The sequence below is a fragment of the Brachyhypopomus gauderio genome, unplaced genomic scaffold (assembly GCF_052324685.1).
Source record: "Brachyhypopomus gauderio isolate BG-103 unplaced genomic scaffold, BGAUD_0.2 sc686, whole genome shotgun sequence".
NCBI classification, from domain to species: Eukaryota; Metazoa; Chordata; class Actinopteri; order Gymnotiformes; family Hypopomidae; genus Brachyhypopomus; species Brachyhypopomus gauderio.
In genome coordinates, this window is record NW_027507506.1 from 1,272 (window position 1) to 25,150 (window position 23,879).

A 23,879-nucleotide genomic window follows, 5' to 3' on the forward strand; every position below is an offset into this window, starting at 1 on the left:
ATCCATTCAATCCTGCTTGTGTATCTCCAGAACTGCACTGCACAGGAGATTGTCGGCACGACCCGCACGGTTCAGCTTCAGCCGGAGAGGGGGCGAGCCGTGGCGCGAAGGGCGGAGTGCAGACGGGACCCTTCTCGCCCCCGTGGCCCACGTGCCTTTTGTTTGCGTGTGCCGTGTGAATGTGTTTCCCTTTAAGTATGACCCACAGTGTTCTCTCACTGTTTTCACCCGTTCCATTTTTCTACGTTATAAACCATCTGATTTTTACACATATCCCAGCAACACTAGTGCCCATCATTCTCCTCCAGACGTTTCTAGCGGTTTCTCCAACGCTCGTGCGAATCCAACAAGTTAGAATAAAGCTGATTCGAGCCCTCCCACCGCAGACTCGAGAACATACCATTCTACGGAGAGAGCACGGGGGAGGTTCAGGACCTTTCTAGCTTTTTCCTGAATGTTCTAGGCTTAAGCTTGTTCGTATATAACGTAAAAATCTGTCCAATCTATGTAAAAATCCAGGTTTAATGAAAACTTTTTCTAAACTGATTCACTGAACCACATATCGTATTTTGTTGTCTTTAAATGTGAGAGACAGACAATTTTGGATAGGAAGGCTGAACTAATTTTCAAAAGTAAAATATGAAAACCTATATATATATGCTTGTTCCCCTTTTCGCATATGGATCCCATTAATAAAAACGTTACCACTTCTTTACCTGTTTATTGGAATTGTAGCTTTCCAAAACTCTTCCAGTATGCTTATATGCGAATTGGTTTCTTTAAGGACTGATTCATTCTCATACACATCAGTATTGTTGGACGGGCTGCTACCGGTTGGGTAGCTCGCGCAAACGTGGAGAAATCTCCAGAAGCGTCGCGAGGCGACTGGGGGCGTTGACTACTTCAATATAAAGCACGAGCGGCAGTTCGTGGGAAGCACAGCGTTGACGGAGCGGTGATAAACTCACGAACGAGGAGGAATAAACCTACGGCTTTAACTGTGGCGCAATCTTCAGATAATTCTGAACCTTCTTGAATGTAAGTGCCTTTAATTTTATTCATTTCCATGTTATGTGCTGGGCCACTTTTATAAAATAGCAGTAAGGAACAGCCTGCTGATGTTAAATACCTAGTGAATGAAAGTAAATTCTAAAACAGTACTTACTGTTAATGTGTTATAACTTTATTTACTTCTATGTTATGTGCTACACCACTTTTAAAATAGCAGTAAGCAATAGCCTGCTGATGTTAAATACCTAGTGAATGAAAGTAGATTCTAAAACAGTACTTACTGTTAATGTTTTATAACTAGTTTCAATGCATTTGTCTTAATTGATGCCATTGTTTTCATATGTGTAATTGTAGATAGTGACCACAAACAGTCAAGATGCCATCTGCTAAAGGAGCTGCTATTGGGATTGACCTGGGCACCACTTACTCCTGTGTGGGGGTGTTTCAGCATGGAAAAGTGGAGATCATTGCTAATGACCAGGGCAACAGGACCACACCCAGCTACGTGGCCTTCACAGACACAGAGAGGCTCATTGGAGATGCTGCAAAGAATCAAGTGGCCATGAACCCCAACAACACGGTGTTTGACGCCAAGAGGCTGATTGGCCGGAAGTTCGACGATCCGGTCGTGCAGTCTGACATGAAGCACTGGTCCTTCCAAGTCATCAGTGATGGAGGCAAGCCAAAGGTTCAGGTCGAGTACAAAGGAGAGAAGAAGTCATTTTACCCTGAAGAGATCTCCTCCATGGTACTGGTGAAAATGAAGGAAATTGCTGAGGCTTATCTGGGTCAGAAGGTAACCGATGCCGTTATTACTGTACCTGCCTACTTCAACGACTCTCAGAGGCAGGCCACCAAAGACGCCGGTGTGATCGCTGGGCTGAACGTCCTAAGGATCATCAACGAGCCCACAGCCGCAGCCATCGCCTACGGCCTCGACAAAGGCAAGCGAGGAGGAGCGCAATGTTCTGATCTTTGACCTGGGAGGAGGTACGTTCGATGTGTCCATCCTGTGAGGTGAAAGCCACAGCAGGAGACACTCACCTGGGTGGGGGAGGACTTTGACAACCGCCTGGTCAACCACTTTGTGGAAGAGGTTTAAGAGGAAGCACAAGAAGGACATGAGCCAGAACAAAGCGTGCACTGAGGAGGCTGCGCACAGCCTGTGAGAGAGCCAAGAGAACCCTGTCCTCCAGCTCTCAGGCCAGCATTGAGATCGACTCCCCTGTACGAGGGGCACTGACTTTTACACTTCTATTACCAGAGCACGCTTTGAGGAGCTGTGCTCTGACCTGTTCAGGGGAACACTGGAGCCTGTGGAGAAAGCCCTGAGAGATGCCAAAATGGACAAGTCCCAGATCCATGACGTTGTCTTGGTCGGAGGTTCAACGAGAATCCCCAAGATCCAGAAGCTTCTGCAGGATTTCTTCAATGGCAGAGAGCTGAACAAGAGCATCAATCCAGATGAGGCAGTGGCTTACGGTGCAGCTGTTCAGGCTGCCATCTTAATGGGCGACAGCTCTGGAAATGTCCAGGATCTGTTGCTGTTGGATGTGGCCCCGCTGTCCCTGGGCATTGAGGACAGCAGGTGGAGTCATGACCGCACTCATCAAACGCAACACCACCATCCCAACCAAGCAGACCCAGACCTTCAGCACATACGCAGACAACCAGCCGGCGTTCTGATCCAAGTGTTTGAAGGTGAGAGAGCCATGACAAAAGACAACAACCTGCTGGGAAGTTTGAGCTGTCGGGCATCCCACCTGCACCTCGAGGAGTTCCTCAGATTGAGGTGACTTTTGACATTGACGCCAATGGGATTCTGAATGTGTCTGCGGTGGACAAAAGCACTGGCAAAGCGAATAAAATCACCATCACCAATGATAAGGGCAGGCTGAGCAAGGAGGAGAGATTGAGAGGATGGTGCAGGAAGCAGACAAGTATAAAGCAGAGGACGACCTCCAGAGAGAGAAGATTGCTGCTAAGAATGCCCTTGAGTCCTACGCCTTTAACATGAAGAGCAGTGTAGAGGATGAGAAGATGAAAGCAAGATCAGTGAGGATGACCAGAAGAACTCGTGGAGAGGTGCAACCAGGCATCTCGTGGCTGGAGAACAACCAGCTGGCTGAAAAAGAGGAGTATGAGCATCAGCTGAAGGAGCTGGAGAAGGTGTGTAACCCCATCATCACCAAACTCCTACCAGGGGAGGCATGCCAGCTGGAGGCTGTGGAGCCCAGGCCCGTGCTGCCTCAGGGGCCAGTGCCCAGGGGGCCCACGATTGAAGAGGTCGATTAGAGAAATGGACTTCTTATGTGGACTCAAATTGCTCTTTTAGAATTAGTTTACCATCTGGAAAAGTGTTGCTCCTTCATGGCATGCGGATGATTCATTCATATGGATCAAAATAACTTTATTTGCCATTGTTCAATGTACAACAAGGTTGAAAATGTTAATGTACTGTCAACATGTGAGATTTTAACTGTTTTACTAATGAAACTTTGCACAAAAAGGAAATTACACCTACTGTATGTTGTAAATATTGATCTAAAATATTTTATATTTATTGGATGGATGGATGGATGGATATTTTTATATTTATTGTTAATAAACTTTTATGAACAAAACATCTTACCTTTGTGTTATTGGCAGTCCATAATGTAATTTATCTTATAATCATGAACATATAAGATGTAAAAGTAAGGAAACAAAACCCTTCTCAGGGTTATGAGGTGAAAGGCTGATTTCTCCTTGTAAGATTCTCGAGCCTTTACACACACCTGCTGGCCAATTGGTGCTTTCATGATTAGCTACTCTGCACAGTTCTGCTCTTTAAGGCCTTCCCAAATACTAGAACTGTCAGAGAAAGAAAACCGCACAAATGTTTCCAGGTTATGATCTGTTCTGACTGGTTGCTTTATTAATGCTGCTATGCAGCATGTCCCAAGGAGGAAGGGTTGCTTTGGAGTTCTGCTCCTCCCAAGGATCTTCCCTAATGCTACAAAAAGCGATTTAGTTTGTTCATTACATTTCAAAACTGCACTTCTTTACAGCTGCCTTTTAGCCAATGGCTGTCTTTAAGCTGCATATCAATTAATACATCAGTGTGTGACTTTTGAGGGCTTCAGTCCTAGAAAGTAAATAAATGGCAAAAATGAACTATTGAAAGGCTGTCAGAGTGGACAGCAGAGGTCAGTGTTCGTCTACGAGTTCTGTCTACTGTGTCCAGCATCTGACTGACTTGGACATTTATCCACAACTGAACTAAAACTTATATGATCAGGGAAAGTTCAACACTGGGCTGTTCTGTACTGGATCTTAACCGTTTTCATCAGCACAATAATGTGCTCACAACCAGCAATGCCTCCGTAAACTAATCATTGCTTTCCATATCTATTTAGTTACTTATATGTCAAGTGAAACATGCTCACCAAAATCTGCTTTGATTCCTCAACTGGTGACCAGTACTTACTGCTACCTAAGGACATATAAATAATCCCCCAACTGGCACCAGTGACAGTTCAGTCAGCCAGACAGCTCAGATCAGAAACTTTATTTAGACCGAGACTGTTTCCCATACAAGCAATTTGTCTTGATGAGTGCAAACAAGTATGTTACTTACCAAACAGAAGTGAGAAGCACACAGACTGTAACAGGCATTTTAACTAAGGGAAAATAAAACGACAAATCTCAAGATCAAAGAATAAGAACAGTAAAGAGTCATGGATGGAAACCAATAGCTGAACATCTGTACATATGCATGTTTAACATGTAGACACATTCATAAAAAACTGTTACATACAAATGACAAATATGAGCGTTTGCAAAAAATGCTACATTCATACAGATGTGCAAATACGCATAAGTTACAGGGAAGTTGCTGTACAACAGTAACGGGAGTTATTTGGTTAGTTTAAGGTTTCAAGTTTAAAGGGCAGTGACCACTGTGGTTGATGAGCCCTACAGCTCTGGGGAGGGGGGGGTTGGGGGAGCTGTTCGCATATCTGGTTGTGCTGATTTAAATGTCCATGAATATTCCACCAGAGGGAAGAAGACGTTAGTGGCTGGAACAGGGGGGTTTCCAGGATGAAAGGGGTCGGTTGTCATTTTGCCAGTCCGCTTAATCGCCCTGCTGTTGTAGATGTCCTGAAGCACTGATGACCCCCTCCGTTGTCCTGATTGCGCGCTAGACTTTGGCTCGTTCTTGTGAGTGGTGAAACCAAACCAGATGTTTACGGATAACTTGAGGATGGACCGGACGATAGATGTACAGAAGTAGCTACCGTTTGCCCTGCTCCCTTCCCTACCTAGCGGGATCAGCATTAACACTCTCTGGGGTGTCCATGAGAAATGCAGAGAACAACTGATGCCTCATACATCTGACGGGACTAGCAAAGCTATCTAGATTAGCTAGCTTAGCTAACGTAGCACCAGATTTCTGCGCTTTTTTGGAAGAATTTTAGGAGATTGTGGAATACTGGTGTATAAGAATAAGCTGAAGGACCACTACGCTTATAAACATTTGATCTTTTCCGCTTTCATTCTTTCCAGAAACAAGCCTGTCTGTTGGTTAGCCAACTGTACAACAATCTGTGTATTATGTGCAACACACAAACCATTCCCCCTTCTCCGGAGCAACTCATAACAGTTCCGTAGTCTCGGTATTATGGAGCAGCTGACCTAGCAAAAGCAGGAACATACAGAATGAGCTATACTATAATATAGTAGCTATACTGAACAACCCACATGTAACTATAAGAATCCATTCAATCCTGCTTGTGTATCTCCAGAACTGCATGCACAGGAGATTGTCGGCACGACCCCACGGTTCAGCTTCACCGGAGAGGGGGCGAGCCGTGGCGAAGGGCGGAGTGCAGACGGACCCTTCTCGCCCCCGTGGCCACGTGCCTTTGTTTGGTGTGCCGTGTGAATGTGTTTCCCCTTTAATATGACCCACAGTGTTCTCTCACTGTTTTCACCCGTTCCATTTTCTACGTTATAAACCATCTGATTTTACACATATCCAGCAACACTAGTGCCCATCATTCTCCTCCAGACGTTTCTAGCGGTTTCTCCAACGCTCGTGCGAATCCAACAAGTTAGAATAAAGCTGATTCGGCCCTCCCACCGCAGACTCGAGAACATACCATTCTACGGAGAGAGCACGGGGGAGGTTCAGGACCTTCTAGCTTTTTCCTGAATGTTCTAGGTTAAGCTTGTCGTATATAAGTAAAATCTGTCCAATCTATGTAAAAATCCAGGTTTAATGAAAACTTTTTCTAAACTGATTCACTGAACCACATATCGTATTTTGTTGTCTTTAAATGTGAGAGACAGACAATTTTGGATAGGAAGGCTGAACTAATTTTCAAAAGTAAAATATGAACCTATATATATATGCTTGTTCCCCTTTTCGCATATGGATCCCATTAATAAAAACGTTACCACTTCTTTACCTGTTATTGGAATTGTAGCTTTCCAAAACTCTTCCAGTATGCTTATATGCGAATTGGTTTCTTTAAGGACTGATTCATTCTCATACACATCAGTATTGTTGGGACGGGCTGCTACCGGTTGGGTAGCTCGCGCAAACGTGGAGAAATCTCCAGAAGCGTCGCGAGGCGACTGGGGGCGTTGACACTGACTTCAATATAAAGCACGAGCGGCAGTTCGTGGGAAGCACAGCGTTGACGGAGCGGTGATAAACTCACGAACGAGGAGGAATAAACCTACGGCTTTAACTGTGCGCAATCTTCAGATAATTCTGAACCTTCTTGAATGTAAGTGCCTTTAATTTTATTCATTTCCATGTTATGTGCTGGGCCACTTTTATAAAATAGCAGTAAGGAACAGCCTGCTGATGTTAAATACCTAGTGAATGAAAGTAAATTCTAAAACAGTACTTACTGTTAATGTGTTATAACTTTATTTACTTCTATGTTATGTGCTACACCACTTTTAAAATAGCAGTAAGCAATAGCCTGCTGATGTTAAATACCTAGTGAATGAAAGTAGATTCCTAAAACAGTACTTACTGTTAATGTTTTATAACTAGTTTCAATGCATTTGTCTTAATTGATGCCATTGTTTTCATATGTGTAATTGTAGATAGTGACCACAAACAGTCAAGATGCCATCTGCTAAAGGAGCTGCTATTGGGATTGACCTGGGCACCACTTACTCCTGTGTGGGGGTGTTTTCAGCATGGAAAAGTGGAGATCATTGCTAATGACCAGGGCAACAGGACCACACCCAGCTACGTGGCCTTCACAGACACAGAGAGGCTCATTGGAGATGCTGCAAAGAATCAAGTGGCCATGAACCCCAACAACACGGTGTTTGACGCCAAGAGGCTGATTGGCCGGAAGTTCGACGATCCGGTCGTGCAGTCTGACATGAAGCACTGGTCCTTCCAAGTCATCAGTGATGGAGGCAAGCCAAAGGTTCAGGTCGAGTACAAAGGAGAGAAGAAGTCCTTTTACCCTGAAGAGATCTCCTCCATGGTACTGGTGAAAATGAAGGAAATTGCTGAGGCTTATCTGGGTCAGAAGGTAACCGATGCCGTTATTACTGTACCTGCCTACTTCAACGACTCTCAGAGGCAGGCCACCAAAGACGCCGGTGTGATCGCTGGGCTGAACGTCCTAAGGATCATCAACGAGCCCACAGCCGCAGCCATCGCCTACGGCCTCGACAAAGGCAAGCGAGGAGAGCGCAATGTTCTGATCTTTGACCTGGGAGGAGGGTACGTTCGATGTGTCCATCCTGACTATTGAAGATGGCATCTTTGAGGTGAAAGCCACAGCAGGAGACACTCACCTGGGTGGGGAGGACTTTGACAACCGGCCTGGTCAACCACTTTGTGGAAGAGTTTAAGAGGAAGCACAAGAAGGACATGAGCCAGAACAAGCGTGCACTGAGGAGGCTGCGCACAGCCTGTGAGAGAGCCAAGAGAACCCTGTCCTCCAGCTCTCAGGCCAGCATTGAGATCGACTCCCTGTACGAGGGCACTGACTTTTACACTTCTATTACCAGAGCACGCTTTGAGGAGCTGTGCTCTGACCTGTTCAGGGGAACACTGGAGCCTGTGGAGAAAGCCCTGAGAGATGCCAAAATGGACAAGTCCCAGATCCATGACGTTGTCTTGGTCGGAGGTTCAACGAGAATCCCCCAAGATCCAGAAGCTTCTGCAGGATTTCTTCAATGGCAGAGAGCTGAACAAGAGCATCAATCCAGATGAGGCAGTGGCTTACGGTGCAGCTGTTCAGGGCTGCCATCTTAATGGGGCGACACGTCTGGAAATGTCCAGGATCTGTTGCTGTTGGATGTGGCCCCGCTGTCCCTGGGCATTGAGACAGCAGGTGGAGTCATGACCGCACTCATCAAACGCAACACCACCATCCCAACCAAGCAGACCCAGACCTTCAGCACATACGGCAGACAACCAGCCCGGCGTTCTGATCCAAGTGTTTGAAGGTGGAGAGAGCCATGACAAAAGACAACAACCTGCTGGGGAAGTTTGAGCTGTCGGGCATCCCACCTGCACCTCGAGGAGTTCCTCAGATTGAGGTGACTTTTGACATTGACGCCAATGGGATTCTGAATGTGTCTGCGGTGGACAAAAGCACTGGCAAAGCGAATAAAATCACCATCACCAATGATAAGGGCAGGCTGAGCAAGGAGGAGATTGAGAGGATGGTGCAGGAAGCAGACAAGTATAAAGCAGAGGGACGACCTCCAGAGAGAGAAGATTGCTGCTAAGAATGCCCTTGAGTCCTACGCCTTTAACATGAAGAGCAGTGTAGAGGATGAGAAGATGAAAGGCAAGATCAGTGAGGATGACCAGAAGAAACTCGTGGAGAGGTGCAACCAGGCCATCTCGTGGCTGGAGAACAACCAGCTGGCTGAAAAAGAGGAGTATGAGCATCAGCTGAAGGAGCTGGAGAAGGTGTGGTAACCCCATCATCACCAAACTCTACCAGGGAGGCATGCCAGCTGGAGGCTGTGGAGCCCAGGCCCCGTGCTGCCTCAGGGGCCAGTGCCCAGGGGCCCACGATTGAAGAGGTCGATTAGAGAAATGGACTTCTTATGTGGACTCAAATTGCTCTTTTAGAATTAGTTTACCATCTGGAAAAGTGTTGCTCCTTCATGGCATGCGGATGATTCATTCATATGGATCAAAATAACTTTATTTGCCATTGTTCAATGTACTACAAGGTTGAAAATGTTAATGTACTGTCAACATGTGAGATTTTAACTGTTTTACTATGAAACTTTGCACAAAAAGGAAATTACACCTACTGTATGTTGTAAATATTGATCTAAAATATTTTTATATTTATTGGATGGATGGATGGATGGATGGATATTTTTATATTTATTGTTAATAAACTTTTATGAACAAAACATCTTACCTTTGTGTTATTGGCAGTCCATAATGTAATTTATCTTATAATCATGAACATATAAGATGTAAAAGTAAGGAAACAAAACCCTTCTCAGGGTTATGAGGTGAAAGGCTGATTTCTCCTTGGTAAGATTCTCGAGCCTTTACACACACCTGCTGGCCAATTGGTGCTTTCATGATTAGCTACTCTGCACAGTTCTGCTCTTTAAGGGCCTTCCCAAATACTAGAACTGTCAGAGAAAGAAAACCGCACAAATGTTTCCAGGTTATGATCTGTTCTGACTGGTTGCTTTTATTAATGCTGCTATGCAGGCATGTCCCAAGGAGGAAGGGTTGCTTTGGAGTTCTGCTCCTCCCAAGGATTCTTCCTAATGCTACAAAAAGCGATTAGTTTGTTCATTACATTTCAAAACTGCACTTCTTTACAGCTGCTTTTAGCCAATGGCTGTCTTTTAAGCTGCATATCAATTAATACATCAGTGTGTGACTTTTGAGGGCTTCAGTCCTAGAAAAGTAAATAAATGGCAAAAATGAACTATTGAAAGGCTGTCAGAGTGGACAGCAGAGGTCAGTGTTCGTCTACGAGTTCTGTCTACTGTGCAGCATCTGACTGACTTGGACATTTATCCACAACTGAACTAAAACTTATATGATCAGGGAAAGTTCAACACTGGGCTGTTCTGTACTGGATCTTAACCGTTTTTCATCAGCACAATAATGTGCTCACAACCAGCAATGCCTCCGTTAAACTAATCATTGCTTTCCATATCTATTTAGTTACTTATATGTCAAGTGAAACATGCTCACCAAAATCTGCTTTGATTCCTCAACTGGTGACCAGTACTTACTGCTACCTAAGGACATATAAATAATCCCCCAACTGGCACAGTGACAGTTCAGTCAGCCAGACAGCTCAGATCAGAAACTTTATTTAGACCGAGACTGTTTCCCATACAAGCAATTTGTCTTGATGAGTGCAAACAAGTATGTTACTTACCAAACAGAAGTGAGAAGCACACAGACTGTTAACAGGCATTTTAACTAAGGGGAAAATAAAACGACAAATCTCAAGATCAAAGAATAAGAACAGTAAAGAGTCATGGATGGAAACCAATAGCTGAACATCTGTACATATGCATGTTTAACATGTAGACACATTCATAAAAAACTGTTACATACAAATGACAAAATATGAGCGTTTTGCAAAAAAATGCTACATTCATACAGATGTGCAAATACGCATAAGTTACAGGGAAGTTGCTGTACAACAGTAACGGGAGTTATTTGGTTAGTTTAAGGTTTCAAGTTTAAAGGGCAGTGACCACTGTGGTTGATGAGCCCTACAGCTCTGGGGAGGGGGGGGTTGGGGAGCTGTTTCGCATATCTGGTTGTGCTGATTTAAATGTCCATGAATATTCCACCAGAGGGAAGAAGACGTTAGTGGCTGGAACAGGGGGGTTTCCAGGATGAAAGGGGTCGGTTGTCATTTTGCCAGTCCGCTTAATCGCCCTGCTGTTGTAGATGTCCTGAAGCACTGATGACCCCCCTCCGTTGTCCTGATTGCGCGCTAGACTTTGGCTCGTTCTTGTGAGGTGGTGAAACCAAACCAGATGTTTACGGATAACCTTGAGGATGGACCGGACGATAGATGTACAGAAGTAGCTACCGTTTGCCCTGCTCCCTTCCCTACCTAGCGGGATCAGCATTAACACTCTCTGGGGTGTCCATGAGAAATGCAGAGAAACAACTGATGCCTCATACATCTGACGGGACTAGCAAAGCTATCTAGATTAGCTAGCTTAGCTAACGTAGCACCAGATTTCTGCGCTTTTTTGGAAGAATTTTAGGAGATTGTGGAATACTGGTGTATAAGAATAAGCTGAAGGACCACTACGCTTATAAACATTTTGATCTTTTCCGCTTTCATTCTTTCCAGAAACAAGCCTGTCTGTTGGTTAGCCAACTGTACAACAATCTGTGTATTTATGTGCAACACACAAACCATTCCCCCTTCCTCCGGAGCAACTCATAACAGTTCCGTAGTCTCGGTATTATGGAGCAGCTGACCTAGCAAAAGCAGGACATACAGAATGAGCTATACTATAATATAGTAGCTATACTGAACAACCCACATGTAACTATAAGATCCATTCAATCCTGCTTGTGTATCTCCAGAACTGCATGCACAGAGATTGTCGGCACGACCCCCACGGTTCAGCTTCACCGGAGAGGGGGCGAGCCGTGGCGAAGGGCGGAGTGCAGACGGACCCTTCTCGCCCCCGTGGCCACGTGCCTTTGTTTGGTGTGCCGTGTGAATGTGTTTCCCCTTTAATATGACCCACAGTGTTCTCTCACTGTTTTCACCCGTTCCATTTTTCTACGTTATAAACCATCTGATTTTACACATATCCCAGCAACACTAGTGCCCATCATTCTCCTCCAGACGTTTCTAGCGGTTTCTCCAACGCTCGAGCGAATCCAACAAGTTAGAATAAAGCTGATTCGGCCCTCCCACCGCAGACTCGAGAACATACCATTCTACGGAGAGAGCACGGGGGAGGTTCAGGACCTTTTCTAGCTTTTTTCCTGAATGTTCTAGGTTAAGCTTGTCGTATATAAGTAAAATCTGTCCAATCTATGTAAAAATCCAGGTTTAATGAAAACTTTTTCTAAACTGATTCACTGAACCACATATCGTATTTTGTTGTCTTTAAATGTGAGAGACAGACAATTTTGGATAGGAAGGCTGAACTAATTTTCAAAAGTAAAATATGAACCTATATATATATGCTTGTTCCCCTTTTCGCATATGGATCCCATTAATAAAAACGTTACCACTTCTTTACCTGTTTATTGGAATTGTAGCTTTCCAAAACTCTTCCAGTATGCTTATATGCGAATTGGTTTCTTTAAGGACTGATTCATTCTCATACACATCAGTATTGTTGGACGGGCTGCTACCGGTTGGGTAGCTCGCGCAACGTGGAGAAATCTCCAGAAGCGTCGCGAGGCGACTGGGGGGCGTTGACTACTTCAATATAAAGCACGAGCGGCAGTTCGTGGAAGCACAGCGTTGACGGAGCGGTGATAAACTCACGAACGAGGAGGAATAAACCTACGGCTTTAACTGTGGCGCAATCTTCAGATAATTCTGAACCTTCTTGAATGTAAGTGCCTTTAATTTTATTCATTTCCATGTTATGTGCTGGCCACTTTTATAAAATAGCAGTAAGGAACAGCCTGCTGATGTTAAATACCTAGTGAATGAAAGTAAATTCTAAAACAGTACTTACTGTTAATGTGTTATAACTTTATTTACTTCTATGTTATGTGCTACACCACTTTTAAAATAGCAGTAAGCATAGCCTGCTGATGTTAAATACCTAGTGAATGAAAGTAGATTCTAAAACAGTACTTACTGTTAATGTTTTATAACTAGTTTCAATGCATTTGTCTTAATTGATGCCATTGTTTTCATATGTGTAATTGTAGATAGTGACACAAACAGTCAAGATGCATCTGCTAAAGGAGCTGCTATTGGGATTGACCTGGGCACCACTTACTCCTGTGTGGGGGTGTTTCAGCATGGAAAAGTGGAGATCATTGCTAATGACCAGGGCAACAGGACCACACCCAGCTACGTGGCCTTCACAGACACAGAGAGGCTCATTGGAGATGCTGCAAAGAATCAAGTGGCCATGAACCCCAACAACACGGTGTTTGACGCCAAGAGGCTGATTGGCCGAGAGTTCGACGATCCGGTCGTGCAGTCTGACATGAAGCACTGGTCCTTCCAAGTCATCAGTGATGGAGGCAAGCCAAAGTTCAGGTCGAGTACAAAGGAGGAGAAGAAGTCCTTTTACCCTGAAGAGATCTCCTCCATGGTACTGGTGAAAATGAAGGAAATTGCTGAGGCTTATCTGGGTCAGAAGGTAACCGATGCCGTTATTACTGTACCTGCCTACTTCAACGACTCTCAGAGGCAGGCCACCAAAGACGCCGGTGTGATCGCTGGGCTGAACGTCTAAGGATCATCAACGAGTCCTCACCCGCCCACAGCCGCAGCCATCGCCTACGGCCTCGACAAAGGCAAGCGAGGAGAGCGCAATGTTCTGATCTTTGACTGGGAGGAGGTACGTTCGATGTGTCCATCCTGACTATTGAAGATGGCATCTTTGAGGTGAAAGCCACAGCAGGAGGACACTCACCTGGGTGGGGAGGACTTTGACAACCGCCTGGTCAACCACTTTGTGGAAGAGTTTAAGAGGAAGCACAAGAAGGACATGAGCCAGAACAAGCGTGCACTGAGGAGGCTGCGCACAGCCTGTGAGAGAGCCAAGAGAACCCTGTCCTCCAGCTCTCAGGCCAGCATGAGATCGACTCCCTGTACGAGGGCACTGACTTTTTCACTTCTATTACCAGAGGCACGCTTTGAGGAGCTGTGCTCTGACCTGTTCAGGGGAACACTGGAGCCTGTGGAGAAAGCCCTGAGAGATGCCAAAATGGACAAGTCCCAGATCCATGACGTTGTCTTGGTCGGAGGTTCAACGAGAATCCCCAAGATCCAGAAGCTTCTGCAGGATTTCTTCAATGGCAGAGAGCTGAACAAGAGCATCAATCCAGATGAGGCAGTGGCTTACGGTGCAGCTGTTCAGGCTGCCATCTTAATGGGCGACACGTCTGGAAATGTCCAGGATCTGTTGCTGTTGGATGTGGCCCCGCTGTCCCTGGGCATTGAGACAGCAGGTGGGAGTCATGACGCACTCATCAAACGCAACACCACCATCCCAACCAAGCAGACCCAGACCTTCAGCACATACGCAGACAACCAGCCCGGCGTTCTGATCCAAGTGTTTGAAGGTGAGAGAGCCATGACAAAAGACAACAACCTGCTGGGGAAGTTTGAGCTGTCGGGCATCCCACCTGCACCTCGAGGAGTTCCTCAGATTGAGGGTGACTTTTGACATTGACGCCAATGGGATTCTGAATGTGTCTGCGGTGACAAAAGCACTGGCAAAGCGAATAAAATCACCATCACCAATGATAAGGGCAGGGCTGAGCAAGGAGGAGATTGAGAGGATGGGTGCAGGAAGCAGACAAGTATAAAGCAGAGGACGACCTCCAGAGAGAGAAGATTGCTGCTAAGAATGCCCTTGAGTCCCTACGCCTTTAACATGAAGAGCAGTGTAGAGGATGAGAAGATGAAAGGCAAGATCAGTGAGGATGACCAGAAGAAACTCGTGGAGAGGTGCAACCAGGCCATCTCGTGGCTGGAGAACAACCAGCTGGCTGAAAAAGAGGAGTATGAGCATCAGCTGAAGGAGCTGGAGAAGGTGTGTAACCCCATCATCACCAAACTCTACCAGGGAGGCATGCCAGCTGGAGGCTGTGGAGCCCAGGCCCGTGCTGCCTCAGGGGCCAGTGCCCAGGGGCCCACGATTGAAGAGGTCGATTAGAGAAATGGACTTCTTATGTGGACTCAAATTGCTCTTTAGAATTAGTTTACCATCTGGAAAAGTGTTGCTCCTTCATGGCATGCGGATGATTCATTCATATGGATCAAAATAACTTTATTTGCCATTGTTCAATGTACTACAAGGTTGAAAATGTTAATGTACTGTCAACATGTGAGATTTTAACTGTTTTACTAATGAAACTTTGCACAAAAAGGAAATTACACCTACTGTATGTTGTAAATATTGATCTAAAATATTTTTATATTTATTGGATGGATGGATGGATGGATATTTTTATATTTATTGTTAATAAACTTTATGAACAAAACATCTTACCTTTGTGTTATTGGCAGTCCCATAATGTAATTTATCTTATAATCATGAACATATAAGATGTAAAAGTAAGGAAACAAAACCCTTCTCAGGGTTATGAGGTGAAAGGCTGATTTCTCCTTGGTAAGATTCTCGAGCCTTTACACACCCTGCTGGCCAATTGGTGCTTTCATGATTAGCTACTCTGCACAGTTCTGCTCTTTAAGGGCCTTCCCAAATACTAGAACTGTCAGAGAAAGAAAACCGCACAAATGTTTCCAGGTTATGATCTGTTCTGACTGGTTGCTTTATTAATGCTGCTATGCAGCATGTCCCCAAGGAGGAAGGGTTGCTTTGGAGTTCTGCTCCTCCCAAGGATTCTTCCTAATGCTACAAAAGCGATTAGTTTGTTCATTACATTTCAAAACTGCACTTCTTTACAGCTGCTTTTAGCCAATGGCTGTCTTTAAGCTGCATATCAATTAATACATCAGTGTGTGACTTTTGAGGGCTTCAGTCCTAGAAAGTAAATAAATGGCAAAAATGAACTATTGAAAGGCTGTCAGAGTGGACAGCAGAGGTCAGTGTTCGTCTACGAGTTTCTGTCTACTGTGTCCAGCATCTGACTGACTTGGACATTTATCCACAACTGAACTAAAACTTATATGATCAGGGAAAGTTCAACACTGGGCTGTTCTGTACTGGATCTTAACCGTTTTCATCAGCACAATAATGTGCTCACAACCAGCAATGCCTCCGGTAAACTAATCATTGCTTTCCATATCTATTTAGTTACTTATATGTCAAGTGAAACATGCTCACCAAAATCTGCTTTGATTCCTCAACTGGTGACCAGTACTTACTGCTACCTAAGGACATATAAATAATCCCCCAACTGGCACCAGTGACAGTTCAGTCAGCCAGACAGCTCAGATCAGAAACTTTATTTAGACCGAGACTGTTTCCCATACAAGCAATTTGTCTTGATGAGTGCAAACAAGTATGTTACTTACCAAACAGAAGTGAGAAGCACACAGACTGTTAACAGGCATTTTAACTAAGGGAAAATAAAACGACAAATCTCAAGATCAAAGAATAAGAACAGTAAAGAGTCATGGATGGAAACCAATAGCTGAAACATCTGTACATATGCATGTTAACATGTAGACACATTCATAAAAAACTGTTACATACAAATGACAAAATATGAGCGTTTGCAAAAAATGCTACATTCATACAGATGTGCAAATACGGCATAAGTTACAGGGAAGTTGCTGTACAACAGTAAACGGGAGTTATTTGGTTAGTTTAAGGTTTCAAGTTTAAAGGGCAGTGACCACTGTGGTTGATGAGCCCTACAGCTCTGGGGGAGGGGGGGTTGGGGGAGCTGTTCGCATATCTGGTTGTGCTGATTTAAATGTCCATGAATATTCCACCAGAGGGAAGAAGACGTTAGTGGCTGGAACAGGGGGGTTTCCAGGATGAAAAGGGGTCGGTTGTCATTTTGCCAGTCCGCTTAATCGCCCTGCTGTTGTAGATGTCCTGAAGCACTGATGACCCCCTCCGTTGTCCTGATTGCGCGCTAGACTTTGGCTCGTTCTTGTGAGGTGGTGAAACCAAACAGATGTTTACGGATAACTTGAGGATGGACCGGACGATAGATGTACAGAAGTAGCTACCGTTTGCCCTGCTCCCTTCCCTACCTAGCGGGATCAGCATTAACACTCTCTGGGGGTGTCCCATGAGAAATGCAGAGAACAACTGATGCCTCATACATCTGACGGGACTAGCAAAGCTATCTAGATTAGCTAGCTTAGCTAACGTAGCACCAGATTTCTGCGCTTTTTTGGAAGAGATTTTAGGAGATTGTGGAATACTGGTGTATAAGAATAAGCTGAAGGGACCACTACGCTTATAAACATTTGATCTTTTCCGCTTTCATTCTTTCCAGAAACAAGCCTGTCTGTTGGTTAGCCACTGTACCAACAATCTGTGTATTTATGTGCAACACACAAACCATTCCCCCTTCTCCGGAGCAACTCATAACAGTTCCGTAGTCTCGGTATTATGGAGCAGCTGACCTAGCAAAAGCAGGAACATACAGAATGAGCTATACTATAATATAGTAGCTATACTGAACAACCCACATGTAACTATAAGAATCCATTCAATCCTGCTTGTGTATCTCCAGAACTGCATGCACAGGAGATTGTCGGCACGACCCCACGGTTCAGCTTCACCGGAGAGGGGGCGAGCCGTGGCGAAGGGCGGAGTGCAGACGGACCCTTCTCGCCCCGTGGCCACGTGCCTTTGTTTGGTGTGGCCGTGTGAATGTGTTTCCCCTTTAATATGACCCACAGTGTTCTCTCACTGTTTTCACCCGTTCCATTTTTCTACGTTATAAACCATCTGATTTTACACATATCCCAGCAACACTAGTGCCCATCATTCTCCTCCAGACGTTTCTAGCGGTTTCTCCAACGCTCGTGCGAATCCACAAGTTAGAATAAAGCTGATTCGGCCCTCCCACCGCAGACTCGAGAACATACCATTCTACGGAGGAGAGCACGGGGGAGGTTCAGGACCTTTCTAGCTTTTTCCTGAATGTTCTAGGTTAAGCTTGTCGTATATAAGTAAAATCTGTCCAATCTATGTAAAAATCCAGGTTTAATGAAAACTTTTTCTAACTGATTCACTGAACCACATATCGTATTTTGTTGTCTTTAAATGTGAGAGACAGACAATTTTGGATAGGAAGGCTGAACTAATTTTCAAAAGTAAAATATGAACCTATATATATATGCTTGTTCCCCTTTTCGCATATGGATCCCATTAATAAAAACGTTACCACTTCTTTACCTGTTTATTGGAATTGTAGCTTTCCAAACTCTTCCAGTATGCTTATATGCGAATTGGTTTCTTTAAGGACTGATTCATTCTCATACACATCAGTATTGTTGGACGGGCTGCTACCGGTTGGGTAGCTCGCGCAAACGTGGAGAAATCTCAGAAGCGTCGCGAGGGCGACTGGGGGGCGTTGACTACTTCAATATAAAGCACGAGCGGCAGTTCGTGGGAAGCACAGCGTTGACGGAGCGGTGATAAACTCACGAACGAGGAGGAATAAACCTACGGCTTTAACTGTGGCGCAATCTTCAGATAATTCTGAACCTTCTTGAATGTAAGTGCCTTTAATTTTATTCATTTCCCTGTTATGTGCTGGCCACTTTTATAAAATAGCAGTAAGGAACAGCCTGCTGATGTTAAATACCTAGTGAATGAAAGTAAATTCTAAAACAGTACTTACTGTTAATGTGTTATAACTTTATTTACTTCTATGTTATGTGCTACACCACTTTTAAAATAGCAGTAAGCAATAGCCTGCTGATGTTAAATACCTAGTGAATGAAAGTAGATTCTAAAACAGTACTTACTGTTAATGTTTTATAACTAGTTTCAATGCATTTGGTCTTAATTGATGCCATTGTTTTCATATGTGTAATTGTAGATAGTGACCACAAACAGTCAAGATGCATCTGCTAAAGGAGCTGCTATTGGGATTGACCTGGGCACCACTTACTCCTGTGTGGGGGTGTTTCAGCATGGAAAAGTGGAGATCATTGCTAATGACCAGGGCAACAGGACCACACCCAGCTACGTGGCCTTCACAGACACAGAGAGCTCATTGGAGATGCTGCAAAGAATCAAGTGGCCATGAACCCCAACAACACGGTGTTTGACGCCAAGAGGCTGATTGGGCCGAAGTTCGACGATCCGGTCGTGCAGTCTGACATGAAGCACTGGTCCTTCCAAGTCATCAGTGATGGAGGCAAGCCAAAGGTTCAGGTCGAGTACAAAGGAGAGAAGAAGTCATTTTACCCTGAAGAGATCTCCTCCATGGTACTGGTGAAAATGAAGGAAATTGCTGAGCTTATCTGGGTCAGAAGGTAACCGATGCCGTTATTACTGTACCTGCCTACTTCAACGACTCTCAGAGGCAGGCCACCAAAGACGCCGGTGGTGATCGCTGGCTGAACGTCCTAAGGATCATCAACGAGCCCACAGCCGCAGCCATCGCCTACGGCCTCGACAAAGGCAAGCGAGGAGAGCGCAATGTTCTGATCTTTGACCTGGGAGGAGGTACGGTTCGATGTGTCCATCCTGACTATTGAAGATGGCATCTTTGAGGTGAAAGCCACAGCAGGAGACACTCACCTGGGTGGGGAGGACTTTGACAACCGCCTGGTCAACCACTTTGTGGAAGAGTTTAAGAGGAAGCACAAGAAGGACATGAGCCAGAACAAGCGTGCACTGAGGAGGCTGCGCACAGCCTGTGAGAGAGCCAAGAGAACCCTGTCCTCCAGCTCTCAGGCCAGCATTGAGATCGACTCCCTGTACGAGGGCACTGACTTTTACACTTCTATTACCAGAGCACGCTTTGAGGAGCTGTGCTCTGACCTGTTCAGGGGAACACTGGAGCCTGTGGAGAAAGCCCTGAGAGATGCCAAATGGGACAAGTCCCAGATCCATGACGTTGTCTTGGTCGGAGGTTCAACGAGAATCCCCAAGATCCAGAAGCTTTCTGCAGGATTCTTCAATGGCAGAGAGCTGAACAAGAGCATCAATCCAGATGAGGCAGTGGCTTACGGTGCAGCGTTCAGGCTGCCATCTTAATGGGCGACACGTCTGGAAATGTCCAGGATCTGTTGCTGTTGGATGTGGCCCCGCTGTCCCTGGGCATTGAGACAGCAGGTGGAGTCATGACCGCACTCATCAAACGCAACACCACCATCCCAACCAAGCAGACCCAGACCTTCAGCACATACGCAGACAACCAGCCCGGGCGTTCTGATCCAAGTGTTGAAGGTGAGAGAGCCATGACAAAAGACAACAACCTGCTGGGAAGTTTGAGCTGTCGGGCATCCCACCTGCACCTCGAGGAGTTCCTCAGATTGAGGTGACTTTTGGACATTGACGCCAATGGGATTCTGAATGTGTCTGCGGTGGACAAAAGCACTGGCAAAGCGAATAAAATCACCATCACCAATGATAAGGGCAGCTGAGCAAGGAGGAGATTGAGAGGATGGTGCAGGAAGCAGACAAGTATAAAGCGAGGACGACCTCGCAGAGAGAAGATTGCTGCTAGAATGCCCTTGAGTCCTACGCCTTTAACATGAAGAGCAGTGTAGAGGATGAGAAGATGAAAGGCAAGATCAGTGAGGATGACCAGAAGAAACTCGTGGAGAGGTGCAACCAGGCCATCTCGTGGCTGGAGAACAACCAGCTGGCTGAAAAAGAGGAGTTATGAGCATCAGCTGAAGGAGCTGAGAAGGTGTGTAACCCCATCATCACCAAACTCTACCAGGGAGGCATGCCAGCTGGAGGCTGTGAGCCCAGGCCCGTGCTGCCTCAGGGGCCAGTGCCCAGGGGCCCACGATTGAAGAGGTCGATTAGAGAAATGGACTTCTTATGTGGACTCAAATTGCTCTTTTAGAATTAGTTTACCATCTGGAAAAGTGTTGCTCCTTCATGGCATGCGGATGATTCATTCATATGGATCAAAATAACTTTATTGCCATTGTTCAAGTTACTACAAGGTTGAAAATGTTAATGTACTGTCAACATGTGAGATTTTAACTGTTTTACTAATGAAACTTTGCTACAAAAAGGAAATTACACCTACTGTATGTGTAAATATTGATCTAAAATATTTTTATATTTATTGGATGGATGGATGGATGGATGGATATTTTTATATTTATTGTTAATAAACTTTTATGAACAAAACATCTTACCTTTGTGTTATTGGCAGTCCATATGTAATTTATCTATAATCATGAACATATAAGATGTAAAAGTAAGGAAACAAAACCCTTCTCAGGGTTATGAGGTGAAAGGCTGATTTCTCCTTGGTAAGATTCTCGAGCCTTTACACACACCTGCTGGCCAATTGGTGCTTTCATGATTAGCTACTCTGCACAGTTCTGCTCTTTAAGGGCCTTCCCAAATACTAGAACTGTCAGAGAAAGAAAACCGCACAAATGTTTCCAGGTTATGATCTGTTCTGACTGGTTGCTTTATTAATGCTGCTATGCAGCATGTCCCAAGGAGGAAGGGTTGCTTTGGAGTTTCTGCTCCTCCCAAGGATTCTTCCTAATGCTACAAAAAGCGATTAGTTTGTTCATTACATTTCAAAACTGCACTTCTTTACAGCTGCTTTTAGCCAATGGCTGTCTTTAAGCTGCATATCAATTAATACATCAGTGTGTGACTTTTGAGGGCTTCAGTCCTAGAAAGTAAATAAATGGCAAAAATGAACTATTGAAAGGCTGTCAGAGTGGACAGCAGAGGTCAGTGTTCGTCTACGTAGTTCTGTCTACTGCAGCAATCTGACTGACTTGGACATTTATCCACAACTGAACTAAAACTTATATGATCAGGGAAAGTTCAACACTGGGCTGTTCTGTACTGGATCTTAACCGTTTTCATCAGCACAATAATGTGCTCACAACCAGCAATGCCTCGTAACTAATCATTGCTTTCCTATCTATTTAGTTACTTATATGTCAAGTGAAACATGCTCACCAAAATCTGCTTTGATTCCTCAACTGGTGACCAGTACTTACTGCTACCTAAGGACATATAAATAATCCCCCAACTGGCACCAGTGACAGTTCAGTCAGCCAGACAGCTCAGATCAGAAACTTTATTTAGACGAGACTGTTTCCATACAAGCAATTTGTCTTGATGAGTGCAAACAAGTATGTTACTTACCAAACAGAAGTGAGAAGCACACAGACTGTTAACAGGCATTTTAACTAAGGGAAAATAAAACGACAAATCTCAAGATCAAAGAATAAGACAGTAAAGAGTCATGGATGGAAACCAATAGCTGAACATCTGTACATATGCATGTTTAACATGTAGACACATTCATAAAAAACTGTTACATACAAATGACAAATATGAGCGTTGCAAAAAATGCTACATTCATACAGATGTGCAAATACGCATAAGTTACAGGGAAGTTGCTGTACAACAGTAACGGGAGTTATTTGGTTAGTTTAAGGTTTTCAAGTTTAAAGGGCAGTGACCACTGTGGTTGATGAGCCCTACAGCTCTGGGGAGGGGGGGTTGGGGGAGCTGTTCGCATATCTGGTTGTGCTGATTTAAATGTCCATGAATATTCACCAGAGGGAAGAAGACGTTAGTGGCTGGAACAGGGGGGTTTCCAGATGAAAGGGGTCGGTTGTCATTTTGCCAGTCCGCTTAATCGCCCTGCTGTTGTAGATGTCCTGAAGCACTGATGACCCCCTCCGTTGTCCTGATTGCGCGCTAGACTTTGGCTCGTTCTTGTGAGGTGGTGAAACCAAACCAGATGTTTACGGATAACTTGAGGATGGACCGGACGATAGATGTACAGAAGTAGCTACCGTTTGCCCTGCTCCCTTCCCTACCTAGCGGGATCAGCATAACACTCTCTGGGGTGTCCATGAGAAATGCAGAGAACAACTGATGCCTCATACATCTGACGGGACTAGCAAAGCTATCTAGATTAGCTAGCTTAGCTAACGTAGCACCAGATTTCTGCGCTTTTTTGAAGAATTTTAGGAGATTGTGGAATACTGGTGTATAAGAATAAGCTGAAGGACCACTACGCTTATAAACATTTTGATCTTTTCCGCTTTCATTCTTTCCAGAAACAAGCCTGTCTGTTGGTTAGCCAACTGTACAACAATCTGTGTATTTATGTGCAACACACAAACATTCCCCCTTCTCCGGAGCAACTCATAACAGTTCCGTAGTCTCGGTATTATGGAGCAGCTGACCTAGCAAAAGCAGGAACATACAGAATGAGCTATACTATAATATAGTAGCTATACTGAACAACCACATGTAACTATAAGAATCCATTCAATCCTGCTTGTGTATCTCCAGAACTGCATGCACAGGAGATTGTCGGCACGACCCCACGGTTCAGCTTCACCGGAGAGGGGGCGAGCCGTGGCGAAGGGCGGAGTGCAGACGGACCCTTCTCGCCCCCGTGGCCACGTGCCTTTGTTTGGTGTGCCGTGTGAATGTGTTTCCCCTTTAATATCGACCCACAGTGTTCTCTCACTGTTTTCACCCGTTCCATTTTTCTACGTTATAAACATCTGATTTTACACATATCCCAGCAACACTAGTGCCCATCATTCTCCTCCAGACGTTTCTAGCGGTTTCTCCAACGCTCGTGCGAATCCAACAAGTTAGAATAAAGCTGATTCGGCCCTCCCACCGCAGACTCGAGAACATACCATTCTACGGAGGAGAGCACGGGGAGGTTCAGGACCTTTCTAGCTTTTTCCTGAATGTTCTAGGTTTAGCTTGTCGTATATAAGTAAAATCTGTCCAATCTATGTAAAAATCCAGGGTTAATGAAACTATTTTCTAAACTGATTCACTGAACCACTATCGTATTTTGTTGTCTTTAAATGTGAGAGACAGACAATTTTGGATAGGAAGGCTGAACTAATTTTCAAAAGTAAAATATGAACCTTATATATATATGCTTGTTCCCCTTTTCGCATATGGATCCCATTAATAAAAACGTTACCACTTCTTTACCTGTTTATTGGAATTGTAGCTTTCCAAAACTCTTCAGTATGCTTTATGCGAATTGGTTTCTTTAAGGACTGATTCATTCTCATACACAT

At 44.7% G+C, this 23,879-nt stretch overlaps 4 pseudogenes; all 4 read left to right on the top strand.

The window, feature by feature from the left end:
- Positions 1-823: 823 nt before the first annotated feature.
- Positions 824-3,448, top strand: LOC143507354 (heat shock 70 kDa protein-like; annotated as a pseudogene).
- Positions 3,449-7,047: 3,599 nt separating this feature from the next.
- LOC143507353 (heat shock 70 kDa protein-like) lies at positions 7,048-9,285 on the top strand (annotated as a pseudogene).
- A 3,642-nt stretch (positions 9,286-12,927) lies between these two features.
- Positions 12,928-14,902, top strand: LOC143507355 (heat shock 70 kDa protein-like; annotated as a pseudogene).
- A 3,980-nt stretch (positions 14,903-18,882) lies between these two features.
- Positions 18,883-20,751, top strand: LOC143507358 (heat shock 70 kDa protein-like; annotated as a pseudogene).
- The last annotated feature ends 3,128 nt before the right edge of the window (positions 20,752-23,879 follow it).